The sequence below is a fragment of the Momordica charantia genome (assembly GCF_013281855.1).
Source record: "Momordica charantia cultivar OHB3-1 chromosome 9 unlocalized genomic scaffold, Mcharantia_2.0 BLBB01000009.1, whole genome shotgun sequence".
NCBI lineage: Eukaryota > Viridiplantae > Streptophyta > Magnoliopsida > Cucurbitales > Cucurbitaceae > Momordica > Momordica charantia.
In genome coordinates, this window is record NW_028275167.1 from 20,024,080 (window position 1) to 20,039,172 (window position 15,093).

Here is a 15,093-nt window from a genome sequence, read left to right on the forward strand (position 1 = left end):
TTATTTCTCTTCCTTTATGTATTATTCTCTCCCTGTTACCAAAAATACAATGAATAAGTATCAATATCTAGATATAATTATAATCTTTTTTATATAATGATTTAATGAGATTTTTAATTCATTGAAAGTACAATTGAAGATTTCAATTTTCTTTGGCTTTGGGATTTTCAGCAGTCGGTTTAAGAGATACTATTGCATTTGATGGAGGCATTACATGCGAAGGAATTCGAACTAGTTTGTAGTATTTGAGCAATTTTGATGGACAGGAATGCGATCAAGTTCAACAACACATTCTTGATGTCAAGAGCAAAAGCGAATGGATTCTAACCTATGTGAAATTAATTAAGCAGGAAATGGTGCATGAAAGCAAGAGATCCCTCTGCAATTGGAGACTCGCGGTAGTGCTAGGGAGTGTGAAACTCCCTTGTCTGCTCCCTAGATGACTGGGTTAAAGTTAATGTGGATTTATTTTACCATTTTGAGATATACTAATATGGTTAATATTCATTTATTTGGACAAATAATTGTATAATAATTTATTTCATTATTTGTTTCAATTCAGTTGAGTCGAGTGCAAATATATCGGTAGATCGAGAGCCTATATAATTTAGGCTTATTAAAATACCAAAAATATTAGTTTTATCACAGGTAAATAAGGTTTTTTTTTATCTTCCATATTCGCCACACATGTAATAACTCAAAATCAAACCATTAAAGCAATTAGGCAATTACCCAAAATTTTCATTCAAGAACTTTACTACCCTCAATCAAGTGCAGGGACAATAAAAATTTAAAAAGAAAAAGAAGACTAATAAGTATTAACCGTCACCCAAATAGGAAGAGGCCAAGCAAAGAGATTGGGAGGACTGCAATCATCCAATAAGCTTCGACAACTTTTATTTGCAATGTCAAATATGCCAAAATCATGGCCACCAATGTTATCTTGAATATGTCGTTCTGCTTGATCATCTGTGTAATACATATGATTACCCATTAATTTAGGGCAATATCTCGACGATATGCAAATGGAAGTATTCAACCCCAAAAATATAGTATACTCATCCAAGTTGGTAATTTGGAGCCATTCAAACCTTTTCATTCTCGAAACTAATTTGAATACGTTGAACCCAGTGGTTTTGTAGTTACAACAGTTCCAATCTTGAACCTCAATAACTTCAATCGTTAAAAGTTTTTCAACAAGCAACAATTCATCATCATCTGTTTTGACCAAATACAACTTAGACTTTTCCATCAACTTAGGTCGTCTTAAACTCACACTCACCGTCTTTGTCGGAGTGTCGATATGAGAGAACGTAAGTTCCCCATGAGCATCAATGACATAATTCTCCTATCGAAAATTATACAATCTTGAAAACGTCGTAAAGACAATGCATGAATAGTCGTTCACTTCTACTCACCAGACTTAGTAAAAGATAGATTCGAAAATCTACCGTGTATGACAACGGCTACGAAATCATTCGATGAAGGTGAACAAGGCAAGAAGGCGATTTTATCCAAGTAAACAACATGAACAAGAACTTGGCTCAAGGTAAAATTGTTGATGGTTGGATGGACAATTGAATACTCATACTCCCCAACATCAGGAAAAGAAGAGATTGGAGGGAGAATGATTTGGAACTTGGTAGGAGGATTGAGGAGTTTCAAATTGAGCCTATTCTCCAAAGTCACTAACCAGCCATTAGACGAGCCACAACAAAATTGGCTCTAGATTTAAACGAGCTCAAGTAAAAAAGTTCATGGTTTAAAGGGTTGTAGAAGCCTCGAAGATTTTGGTGATTGGGGTGAGAGTGAGGAAGCATTAGCCATGGAATATGTGAATACAAGTGTTGGGGCCATTTGGGCAAATTATTTCTCCATAAACTATAAACGGCTCGAAATCGAACATAATCGATATATGTACTAAAATAACCTCCAATTACGACAGTTAGTTCTACAGGAAGATCGTTCCAATTAGCCATATGGGATTTGATTGAGGATGTTTTGGGAGAAAGAAAAATGTTGGGATTTTTGGATTTATGGTTTTGGTAGTGTAGAAGACAAACCCATTGGCGTATTTGTTAACAACATATTCGATAATACTCTTACCATTAGGAATTGTAATTCAAATAAAATTTAGTTTAGAATAGGTTTCGTAAGACGTGTGGCTTTAAGATATAAACATTTATATATATACACATATTTTTTCCTTTAAAAATCAGTCCGAATTATCTTGAAAACTAATTTGAATTGGGTAAAACTACAACAACTGGAATGAAGGATTCGAATAAATTACTCTTGGTTAGAGGTAGATGCCAATTACCGTTTAGCGAAGCTCAAGTTAGAAAAACTTATTATTTTGGAATTTTTGGATGTAGATCACAATGAAAACAAAGGAGCCACGTGCCTTGGCCCTTTGCGGTTAAAAATCAATTTTTAATTCATTAAACAATCGTTCGATAGTCAGACATTATAATTCAAATTGTTCAAACATTTGTCAAATGAAGAATAGCTAACAAGTTAAAGACACTTTTATTCGATCAGAAGATCGTGAGTTCGAATCCCAACTTCCACATGTTTGTACTAAAAAAAATATCCAAACATTTAAATCATTCTTAAATATTTGAAAAATATTTAAAATTAGTTCAAATTATTCGACGAGAAAGAAAAAAAAATTAAAACTTTTTAAAGTGCAAAAATTCGAACTATCTTGTCAAAGTTAGTTAGTTCAAGCGAATTGATCATCTATCTTGTCAAAGTTAGTTAATTCAAGCGAATTGATCATCTATCTTGTTAAAGTTTTCTACCAGATAAGAAGTTAGGAAGTCAAGTGCGAAGCTTTAACTAACCTTTTTCCTTTTACTTCTCCTAGATTCAGAATCTATTGCATCATTGGATCTAGGTTCAGGATCTATCATATCAACAGAAGTTCAGTGCAACGACATGCATGCAGTTTTTGAAATACTACTAGATTCACCACTAGTTCTAATCAGATGGAAGATATTTTAAAAAAAAAATACAACATTTTTATATTCACATATTGATTTATCATTCAAGCTCATGAACCTTTATGCAAAATTATTTTGAGCATAACCAATGAAACCACAATAAAAAGTTTTAGATCCAACCGTAGGTTTTTTGAATGCTTGATATCCCGCATTTGCTAAGCACCCCCACACCTTCAAGTAGCTCAAGTTTGGCGAATACCCTTTCTAGAGCTCGTATGGTGTCTAATACAGCTTTTTGTGAGGGACCATGTTAAGAATAAAATAGGCAGAAAGTGCAGCTTCCCCCATATCATCAGATAAACCAGAACTTAATAACATGACATTTATCATCTCTTTTAAAGTTGTATTTTTCCGTTCAGCTACTCCGTTATGTTGAGGTAAATATGGAGCAGTAAATTCATGTATATTTCAAATTGATTAACATAAAATTTTTAAGCGAATTATCACTAAAATTCACCACTGCTATCTGATGTTATCCTTTTTATATTTCTGTCTAATTGGTTTTCTACTTTAGATTTGAATTTAAAAAACATATTACTTGCTTTATCTTTAGATTTTAGGCGATATATTTTTGTATATCTAGAAAAATAACCAACAAATGAAATATAGTAATTTTTTCCACCTCTGTTAATAGTGTTTTTGAAATAAGCTAAATCTGAATGAATTAATTCTAGGGGTTCAGAACACCTTGTAGTGACAGGTTAAAAAAGTTTTTTTAAGAAACTTTTCTTCTACACAGATAGAACATTTGCAGTTTCAAACAAATAAGAATCATTGATTAAATTTAAAATTCTAAACATTTTAATCGATGCAATATTCACATTCCCTAATCTACCATGCCACACATCAAGAGACTTAACAATGTAAGTAGAACTAGAATTAATTTCATTTGAAGAAATAGTGTTGAGAACAAACAAACCATCTGCTAAATAACCCTTACCAACAAAGTTACTATTTTTGGTGATGATAACCTTGCCGGCCTCGAATACAATCCTAAGTTCGGCTCGATTCAGTAGACCTCCTGACACCAAATTTTTACACAAGGAAGGAACATACAACACATTACTTAATAATACACAGTTTTGCCAAATGAGAGTTTCAAGAGAAACTTCCCTTTCCCAAGTACTTCAGCTGTGGCAGAGTTCCTCATAAAAACACATTCGCCATTAGCAGAGTCCTGAAAGTCGTAGAATAGGTCAGGGTTTGAGCAAAAATGTCTGGATGCTCATGTGTCAAGAATCCAGTCGGATTTGTTCTCTACCAGATTTGCTTCCACCACCACAACGGCAATGATGTCGTTCGTCTCTACAAACTTGGCTTGTGGAGTAGCTCTTTGATATTTCCTATCATTCCTCTAGGTGCACTGATAGGATTTGTACATGGTTTTTCCACAGACATAGCATAACAATTTGGATTTCTCGATTCTTCCACCAATATTTTTGGGTTGGAGACCTTTGTTCTTTTGAGCTCTGTCACTTGAAATTTGCTTCCCTTTGTTTTTGAACCTATTTTTGGAAGCACTAGAAGATTCAACTAAGTTAGCTTTAACTGAATTTAGGGATTGAGAAAAAAGCTTATCCTTAAGCCTGTTGGCTTCTTCCATGCGCACGTGACTGATTAATTCTTGTAGAGTCAGGTTTTTCTTCTTATGTTTCAAATAGTTGCAATAATCACTCCAGGAAGAGAAAATTTCTTGGGCAACACATTGGCCTGAAGAATTTCGCAGATCTTCATACCTTCAGACAACACACTTGTCACTAGTTTCTCAAACTCATGAACGTGATCCATCACCTGTTTGTCGTCTGACATTTGAAATTGTAGCCATTTATCGACGACATATTTCTTCCTGCCTACATCGTCCCCACCATATCTAGACTCTAACATCTTCAAAATGACCTTTGTAGATTTTTGGATTTTAAAGAGATGAAAGAGAGAGTCATTCATATGGTTGAGAAAATAATGCTCACGGACTGTTTTGTTGTCTTTCTCGAATTTGTCAGTTTCAACGACAGCAGCAGTAGACGTCTCAGGATCAGCAATGACAACTGTAATGGTGGCAGCGACAACGACGGGCGGATCAATGACGACTGTAGTGATGGAAGCCTGGCGGCAGCGGTAGCAACGACGACGATAGTGGTAGCAATGGCGACGGGCTGGGCAGCAGTTAGGATGTAGTCAATCTCCAACTACTCAAAGAAAATTAGTTGTGACTATCAACGGTAGTTGGACCCGTCGAGTGGTTCCAATTTTGACAAGTTCAGCAGGACCTTCCCAGATCGAATAGCAGCCATGGGTAGATGGATTTTGCTTCCAAATTGTTTGAAAATAAAAGAACAAATTTGGAACTGTGAGCCAAATTCGTAGTGTCGTGGGCGAAACCACTACCTTGAAAGAAAAATCGGCATGACCTCGATGCTAAATCTTTTTTCTATTGGTATGCACCCAAGGTTAACACAACCTCCAACTCGGACGTGCATTCCTCGAAATGGGAGTGAAATTAATCTCGTCTTCAGTTTAAGATAGTGTAAAGAAGTGGAAAAAAATGAAGAACGTGGAATGAAGTGGAGGTGAAGAATATGAGAGAATTGTTGGATGATTGTGATGATTCCATTTCGCAGGGAGGTGACATTTATTTATACTGATAGAGTGGCCTAAAATAGGATACCCACTTGTCCTTTGACTAACCACTTACTTCTTTGCACCTACCACCCCACGTATCCACAAATTCCTCTAAGTTTGCCACGTGGTTTTGACTAAATTAAAAAATTGAAAGAAATAATTTGTAGAAGAAATTTGTCCCAAAAAGTAAGTCAGGCCCAAGCCGCCCAAGCCGACCAGACGGCGGCAGCGGCATGCGTGTGGGCCTTGTTCTTAGCTTACCTCATACCAAGTTTATAAGCCCAATACACAGTCAATGCTTATAAACCAATGTTATGCTTTCGATGTGGGACAAAACAAGATTAAATATTTGTCATTTCCAACATATAATAGCAAAAGAGGTATGTGAGAGGTTGAAATTGTTTTATCAAGTGATTAAAGCATTTTCTGGAGCGAAATATCCTACTGCTAATATATTTTACCCAAAACTTTGTCAAATCAAATTATTTATTTCTGAGTGGACTAAATCTTCATTTAAGGAGATTAGGAGCATGACTTAAAAAATGATGACAAAATTTGACAAGTATTGGACAATAATTCATTGAGTAATGGCTATAGCAGTAGTCTTAGATCCACATTTTAAGATGAAATTGATTGAGTAATGGAGATAGTTCTTTTCTTGAGGTTGAGAGAGTTGATATTATTTGTTCAAATTTGGTGAAACAATATCAAACAAAACATAATCTAGAGCCGCTGCTTATTTTCACAGTCCTGATTCTTCCATAAATTTTGGTGGGATAAAAAATAAGGAAGAGTTGGGAGATGATTTTTAAGAGTATGATCAGTTTGTTTCAAGTGTTGATACAATTGGTAGGAAGTCTGTATTGGATTTATATTTAGAGGAACTTGTTCTACCCCAATCATCAGATTTTAATATTTTGGGTTGGTAGAAATTGAATGGAGTAAATATCTAATTTTACAACAAGTTGCTAGAGATATCTTGACTGTTCCATTATCAACTGTTGCATCAGAGTCTGCATTCAGTACAAGTGGTCGACTTGTGAGCTCACAATGTAATAAACTCCATCCAAAAATAGTAGAAGCTTTGATGTGTGTCAAATATTAGATAATAAATGAAGTTATGACAGGTATTTTTTTCTTTGTATTTAACATATGTTTTTTTTATGTTTATAAATTTATATTTTCTTATATGTTGTATGATGAAGGTATCGATATTGAAAAAGAAATGATTAAATGTTTGAGTATTTTTTAGAAGATGACGATGGTGAGGTAAGCATTATATTTACAATTAATTGTAAAAATTATGTTTATTTTTTATAATATCATTCACTAATTACTTTTTACTCTAAGTTGCGTAAACCATGCAATAGCAAAGATATCTTTTTGTTGGACATTCAATCATGTTAAGAAAAATAAGATATGAAATTCTTCTCGAATCATAAGATTTTGATTTGTTATTGAATTTTTATGTTGTATTATACTAATTTATAATCCTTATTATTACAGGAAATATTGTTGCAAATATTTTGGTGTCATTCTGAGAGAGACTTATAGTTATGCCAAAATATTTGTCATTATTGATTTTTGTATTTTTGTTATAGACTTTTATTATGTATTTTTATTATGACTTTTGGAGATGAACTATATGTAATATTATGTTAATTTTCTTTTTTTATTTTTTGTTTTAAATCGTACAACTTTGAACTTTGAAGTTTGATAGTATTAAAGATTTGTTGGATTGAAAAAGCCAACACATTTAAAATATTGTAATTGTATTTAGTTAAATTTTACACTATTCCACAAAAGAAAAAATTTAAATTTTTTATTGAATTAAAATATTCATAAATCTTTCTAATATATATATATATATCTCAAGGAATATCCGCTCCATCCTCGCCCCCAAAATTTCAAGGACGAGGGAGAGGATGGGGATGGCCTCCCAACTAAAGGTGTACATCGGTTGGTCAAGTCGATTTTTAGCCAAAATCCCCACCGATCGACCTATGGTTGGTTTCCAAAAATAGAATCTGACCAACTGACTTTCCTCCTTTCTCGATCGTCGGTCGATTTACCAACTCATTTTTCGTACCTCTTCTAAAACAGAGTTCGAAAATCTGAAGAAGAACAACAAAAGAAAAAATAATTCCAGCAAAAGTGTTAGAAACAGAATATGGGACAAAAACATCTTAGATCTAAAAGAAAAGAAAATATTTCTTACCTAAAATCTTAGATCTGAGAGATGGAAGGACATGCATGAAAAATTCTTAGAAAAAATTGAGACGAAGATTGGGTGATATGAACCAAGGAGCTCCCTTTGTTATGCCTCATGGACCGATTACAAGATCGAGAGTTAGGAAACTTCAACAAACTTTACTACTTCGTGTCCAAGCGTTCGTGAACTCGACAAGAAAATTAAAGGAAGATGTGCAAGATGTTGGAACAATTCACTACAATTTGGTGCAAGTTATAAATTTCTAAGTGTTTTTAAGGTAAGTCAAAGTCCACTTGGTCAAGGTCAAAGTCAGCTCCATCAAGACAAGTCAAAGTCAACTCATTCAATTAAAAATCCAAGTCAAACACCAACATCCCTCATTATGGACGGGGTGCACTTATATATATTAGCTTTCCATTTTCTTAACCTTTTCATTTGCTTGTCTTTCCATTTATTGAAGTTATGTCTTTTCATTTGCAAGCCTTTTCATTTCTTGTAAGTTATGACTCTTTCCATTTTCTTAAGACCTTTCATATGGCTTGCTAGGATGACTATATATAGCCTTGAGATGTCTTGTTGTAAACACAATTTGAAGTTTAGTGAAAAGTAAGTTTTCCCATTAGCTTGGTTGAGAGCTTTATCTCCCATTTCTTGTGCAATTTCTTGTGTCTTTAGAATTTGCATGTTAGGATCATTCAAGTGGTGTTGATCATACCACTTGTGGAGTGATTCGAATCACGAGTTTAGAATATGTTTATTTATTTTAATTGTATTCCCTCATTCGATTTTGATTCTCTAAATAAAATTGAGTGATATGTGGTACTTGGGTGAGCTTGAAACCCAATCCAAATGATGGTATCAGTATTGACTTACTAATTTTATTAAAACTTGACTTGTACAAATGCGGTAAGCAATTTCAGTTACAATGTATGAAGCTAACACAGCAACAGCTCAGAATGCAAATGAAGAAAACCTCACTATTCCCCCAGTGGTCCCTTAGGTGTCGTTGCTTGCCAAAGCATCGCAACTCTAATTGACAACATGAACTGAGTGGGCAGTGCATGACCCCACCAATCCTATTGGGCACATGCTCCTCATGATGAAGCCCAGTTCATTAAGGACTTTAAACGCTATAGGCCCCTACTTTTGATGGAGAAAACAAGAAGGGCCCGACATCTGAGGAATGATTCAGGGAGCTAGAAGCTTTATTTGCGTACTTGGGCTGCCATAATCAATTTGAGGTAAAAATGGGGTGTTCATGCTAAGAGGCGAGACATGAAATTGGTGGGTCTCATTGGAGAATCAAATGACTACATTAATGAACCCATCACTTAGTTGAGATTTGAGGGCCTACTTATATGATATTATTTCTAAGATACTGTAAAGGATGACAAAGTGACATAGCTCCCCCCACCCAAGGGAACATTTCAATAGCCCAATTCGAGAGGTAGTTTGGTAAACTCTTTCAATTTGCCTCAAATCTAGTCAACATCGAGGCAAGGAAGATCAAGAGATTCATACAAGAGGTTATGCAAGGAAATTAAAGGGTTAGTGGCACTCATGAATCAAGCTCTCAAGGGTGCTCTAATTATGGACAAGAATGTTTCGAGGGAGGATCAACCTTAGCAAGAGAAGAACACCTCCTTTGAAGTTAAAAGAAGGCACGATGATGACCCATCAAATGAATTGGACCTTGCGCCAACTCAGCTAGGTGAAGACCCTTTGCCTAGAGAAGGATCTATTATGATCTTAGCAAGAGAAACCAAGATCTTGAAGGACCAGGAAATTACTTCTGAAAAGGTGTTGTGAGGAATTAACCAAGTAGGGAAGACGACTTGGGAAAGAAAGGACGAGATCAAGGCCAAAGACCAAGAGTTTTTTATCAACGAATTTGTGAGGACGAAAGTTTTTAAAGGTGGAGAGTTTGTATCACCTCATGTTTTCAGGTTAGACTAATTCAGCTTTTAAGCTATGAGAAAATATGAGAAAATATTTAGAAATAAAGATTAAGAAGGAGAAAGATAAAGATAGAGTAGATAAAGATGAAGTGAGAGCCCAAAAGTTTGAAAAGAGAAATATGAAGAGCAAGAGAAGTTGTAATTTATGAATATAATTATTTTTAATAAAAAAGGAAGAATCACAACTTTTCATGAAATGATGTATCTTTTGTAAAGGTTATGTTCTTTTATCAAAAACATAACTTTACACTAAAAGATATGACTACTTAAATGGTCACAAATAGTCTATATATATGAGATTCATCGTTTGTTTTGAAATATAGAAAAATCCTCCCTCAAAATTATCCTTCTCTTTTCTCTGTACGATTACTTAAGTACCAGTGTTCGTTGAGTCACGTGTATAGTGTGCTGTACAGGTTGGTAATACGTCATATCTTGGAAGACAATTGTTTGTGATACATTGAGCACTATAGAGGGAACCAAATTGTCTTAAGGAAAAATGCTACTATAGGGTTCAGATTGTTTATTTTCATGTTTCCTTAATTTCTCTACATATCGCTATAACAATCTTAAGAAAATTTTGCATATGTTTCTTTGTTGATGCACCTCTCTGTTTTATGTTTTAAGTACTCCTAGTTTTTTTTCTCCTACTATTGCCTTTGGGAAATTGGGGTTTCTAACCCCATTATATAACTCATCTGGATTTTTGACCTTTGTTCCTATTTTATTGTTCTCTTTTTACATAAACAAGTTTTAATTGTGTTATATGATTCTTTTATGTGTCTCCATAAGTGTGTTAGATTTATTTTTATAAATTTCTTTCATACACTGTATGATTTTTAAGTTTTGCCTCTACCCATGTAATCTTTCTTCAAGTTTTAAGATTGATCACTTTTACATTGTTTTACGTGTCGTTTACAGAGAAATAAAGTTCTTGAAATTATGTTTATGTTTACCCATTAATGTGTCATCCTTGATTTTTTCTTTATCTTTGTGATATATAGGAGCTTGTCTGGTAACGTTTTTGTTTCTCGTTTCTCCTTTCCAATTTTCTTAAGAAATCTCTAAGCATCTTGCAACTAACTATGTTTTTTGTTTCTCATTTTTTTGGAACATTCCCAAAATTATATAGCAATTTTTGAAACAACCAAAACAAGTTTCTTTTTTCTTGTTCCCATTTCCCATTTGCTCCAAAACATAAATAAGAAGGTTGTATAATTATATTTGAATTCATCGATGTCGGGACCATATAATTCAGTTTTCTTTATTAAAAATGAAGAAACAGAAACAAGAAACATGAACGTTACCAAATAGTAGGGGTGATCCTTGGTCGGTCGGAGTCGGTTTTGGACTCAAATCGACGCCGACCACCGACAAGTTCTGTTTCTGTTGGTCGGAGCTTATCGGTTTTAGAAGGTTCCACTATTCCGATCGACCAACTACACCGACAGTCGATCGGTTTTCATCGGTTTGATCAAGAGGAAGGGGAGAATAAGAAAAAAGAAAAAAACATAGAAACGAAAGAACTAAGAAGAAAAAGAGAAAATAGAGATAAGAAAGAGGAAGGGGAGAAGAAGAAGAAAGAGAAACAAAATGAGAATAGAAATGGAGGAAGAAAAAAGAGAAATTGGAGAAGAAGAGAAAGGTATACCTTTACTAATAAACAAAAGAAAAGAAAAAGAAGGAGGATAAGAAAGAACCAGAGAAGAGGAAGGGAAGGAGACAAAGAGAGAAGTAAAAGAAAGAAAATGAGAGATGGGGTTAAGAGTAGAATTGTGAACCACGAAACTATGTGAGAGTGTAAAAAGAAAAAGAAGAGAAAAAGAATAAAATTTTAAATAATAAAAAAAATCATATCGCATTGGGAAACGAGCCGACGAGTAGCAGATTACAACATTTAATGTTCATTGTTATTATTATTTTTTTAATGTTTATGCATGATAAATCTAATAAGGTCGGTCGGTTTCGGTCAGAAATATTACTTTCAACCAAAACGACCGACAACAAGTCAGTTTTTAATTTTGAAAATCGATTCTCGACTGAATTGCTTAGTAAACTGACCGACCGACTTTGATTCAGTCGGTTTTCATCGGTCGGATCGATTTTTCGAAAGTTTTTGCTCACCCCTACCAAACAGGGCCATATTTTTCACTTTCCATCTCAATTTTGTATTTTTTTGGGTCTCTTGCAATAATGGCGAAAAGATTAGGTAAGATAACAATATTAGCATCTACATTTGGATTTTTCAAATATAGCAATTTTTTTTCAAAAACACAGAGGCCCAACTTGAAAAATCTCAAGTTTACCCTTAATTAGCCCAAAAACACGGAGGCCTAATATCTCAGTCTTGTGGGATGTTGAATTCGATTTCCCTCATATTTTCACTGATATATATGTCTAATATATACTTAAGATACATATGATATACAACTAATATACAACTAATATAACTATGATATGTACTAATATAACTTATATAATTATACAATTTACTTTTTATTGATTTACTACTGATATATCACTAATGTATATCTGATATACCTTTGATATACCACTGATATACAACTGATTTACTTTCGATATAACTATGTATTTACTGATATAACTCATGACATGATTATATGATTTACCACTGATATAGTACTAATATATGTCAGATATATACTTGATATACTCCTAATTTACATTTGATATAACTATTATACCTACTGATATAATTATGATATCAGTGTGTTTATATATATTTCTGATATGATTATATGATGTACCATCGTTTACTATTGATTTACCACTGCTATGTCACTGATATACCAATGATTTCAATATATTACCTCTGATGTGTGTTTTGATATACTACTAATTTTTTTAATTATATGACAATGAGCGTTGGCAATAAAAGATGTTGTTCTATCTCACAACTTTGAGTCTGGCAATATTTCTCAAAGAAGATGCTCATGTTATGGCGGAAGGAGAAACCGACAAAGAAAAGTTGCTTGCATTTGAGACATGGAAACATGCAGAATATTTGTGCAGGAACTATATTCTAACGAGCTGGACAACACACTCTATAATGTTTATAGTGGGGTTGCTTCAATGAAAGGTCTTCGGGAATCACTAGAGAAGAAATACAAGATAGAAGATGCTGGAGCAAAGAAAATTTATAGTCGAAAAATTTTTGAACTATAAAATGGTTGATTCTAGAATCGTGATAAGCTAGGTTAAAGAACTTCAAGTTATTTTACATGAAATGCATGCTGAAAAAAATGTCTGTTAGTGAATCTTCCAGGTTGCTTCAATAATTGAAAAGTTACCGCCATCATGGAATACTTCAAAAATTATCTCAAGCATAAGTGCACAGAGATTAAACTTGAAGAATTAGTTGTTCGATTGAGAATTGAGGAGGATAACCGAAAACCTGAGATAGAAAACGGAGGCAATGATGCTATGACTTCAAAAGGCAATTTTGAACGATCTTCCAAAGCCAATAATAAGAAGAGGAAGTTTTCTGAGGCTGGTCCAAGTCAGCCACACAACAAAGGCATGAAGTTCAATGTCAATTGTTATAATTGTGGAAAACCTGGACATCGCTCCAAGCACAGTTGAAAGCCAAAGTCTTTTCAAAAGAAGAAATCAAATACTCAAGCACATGTAACAGAGATGGATAATCTTTCTGATGAAGTTGCTAACATTGATTTATCTACTGCAATGTCTAAATGCAATTTTGTAGGAAATACCAAGGAATGGTGAGTAGACACTGAAGCAACTCATCATATATGTGCAAATAAGTAGATGTTTCCTACTTATACATCGACAAGAAATGGAATACAAGTTTACATGGGTAATTCTTCAAGTTTTAGATTTGATGGACGAAGAAAAGTGGTGTTGAAAATGACTTCTAGCAAAGAATTGACTCTTAATGAAGTGTTTCATGTTCCTGACATTCGCACAATTTAGTATCCAGTTCTCTGCTTAGCAGAAATATGGGTTCAAATTGGTCTTTGTTTAGAATAAGTTTGTACTTAGTAAGCATGATGTCAATGTGGGGAAGGGTTATTTAAGTGATGACCTATTCAAGATGAATATAATGGTTGTTGTACCCAAGTCCCCTACCATTAATAATAAGAATATTTCTTTTGCTTACTTTATTGACTCTTCTGATATTGGCATGAGAGATTGAGTCCTGTTAATTATAAAACTCTAAAGAAGTTGTCTAATATAGATTTAATACCTAATTTTATATTTGATCATAATAAAAAATGTGAAATATGTGTTGAATCAAAGATGACAAAACCTCTATTTCATTACGTAGAAAGAGAAATTGAACCTCTTGAATTAATTCACAGTCATATATGTGACTTGAAATTTTTTCTAACAAGGAGAGGTAAAAAGTATTTTAGACATTTATTGATTATAGTACAAGGTATTGTTATGAATATTTGTTAAAAATTAATGATGAAGTCATTGAAGTGTTTAAACACTACAAGGCTGAAGTGGAAAATCAACTAGGCAAAAAGATCAAAATGTTTCGAAGTGATCGAGGGGGAGAATATGAATAACCTTTTGAAGGTTTTTTTTTTTCAAAAAATAGAAATGTACATCAAACTACTACTTCTTATTCTTCTCAATCAAATGGCACAGCAAAACCAAAAAATTGAACATTGAAAGAAAAGATGAATGTCATGTTGATTAGTTCGGGATTTACCGCAAAATTTGTGGGGGGAAGCATTGCTTAAAGAAATTACATCCTGAATAGGATTCCATACAAGAAAACATAGAAAATTCCATATGAATTATGGAAGGGTCGAAAACCGACTTATAAAGTTATGAAAGTGTGGGGGTGTCTGGCAAAAGTGGCTATTCCTAAACCTAAAATGTTTAAAATAGAGCAAAAAATGGTTGACTGTGTTTTTATTGAGTACGTAATTAACAGTAGTACATATCAATTTCTTGTACATAAGTCAGAAAATCGTGACATACATGAAAATACAATTATTGTGTCAAAAAGCACATCATTATTCTTTGAAAATGTGTTTCCTTATCATATGAAAAATGAGTCAAATATAAGAAAACTGACACATGAATCATCATCTAATCAAGAAATTTTGGATGAGATTCAAGAGCCAAGACGTAGCAAAAGAATAAGAATTGAAAAAAATTTTGGGTCAGATTTTCTAACATATTTGTTAGAAAATGAATATTAAACATTCGTTGAAGCAATTTCTTCTCTAGAAACACCATATTAGAAATAAGATATAAAATGTGAATTTGACTCCATTATGCAAAACCATACATAGGAATT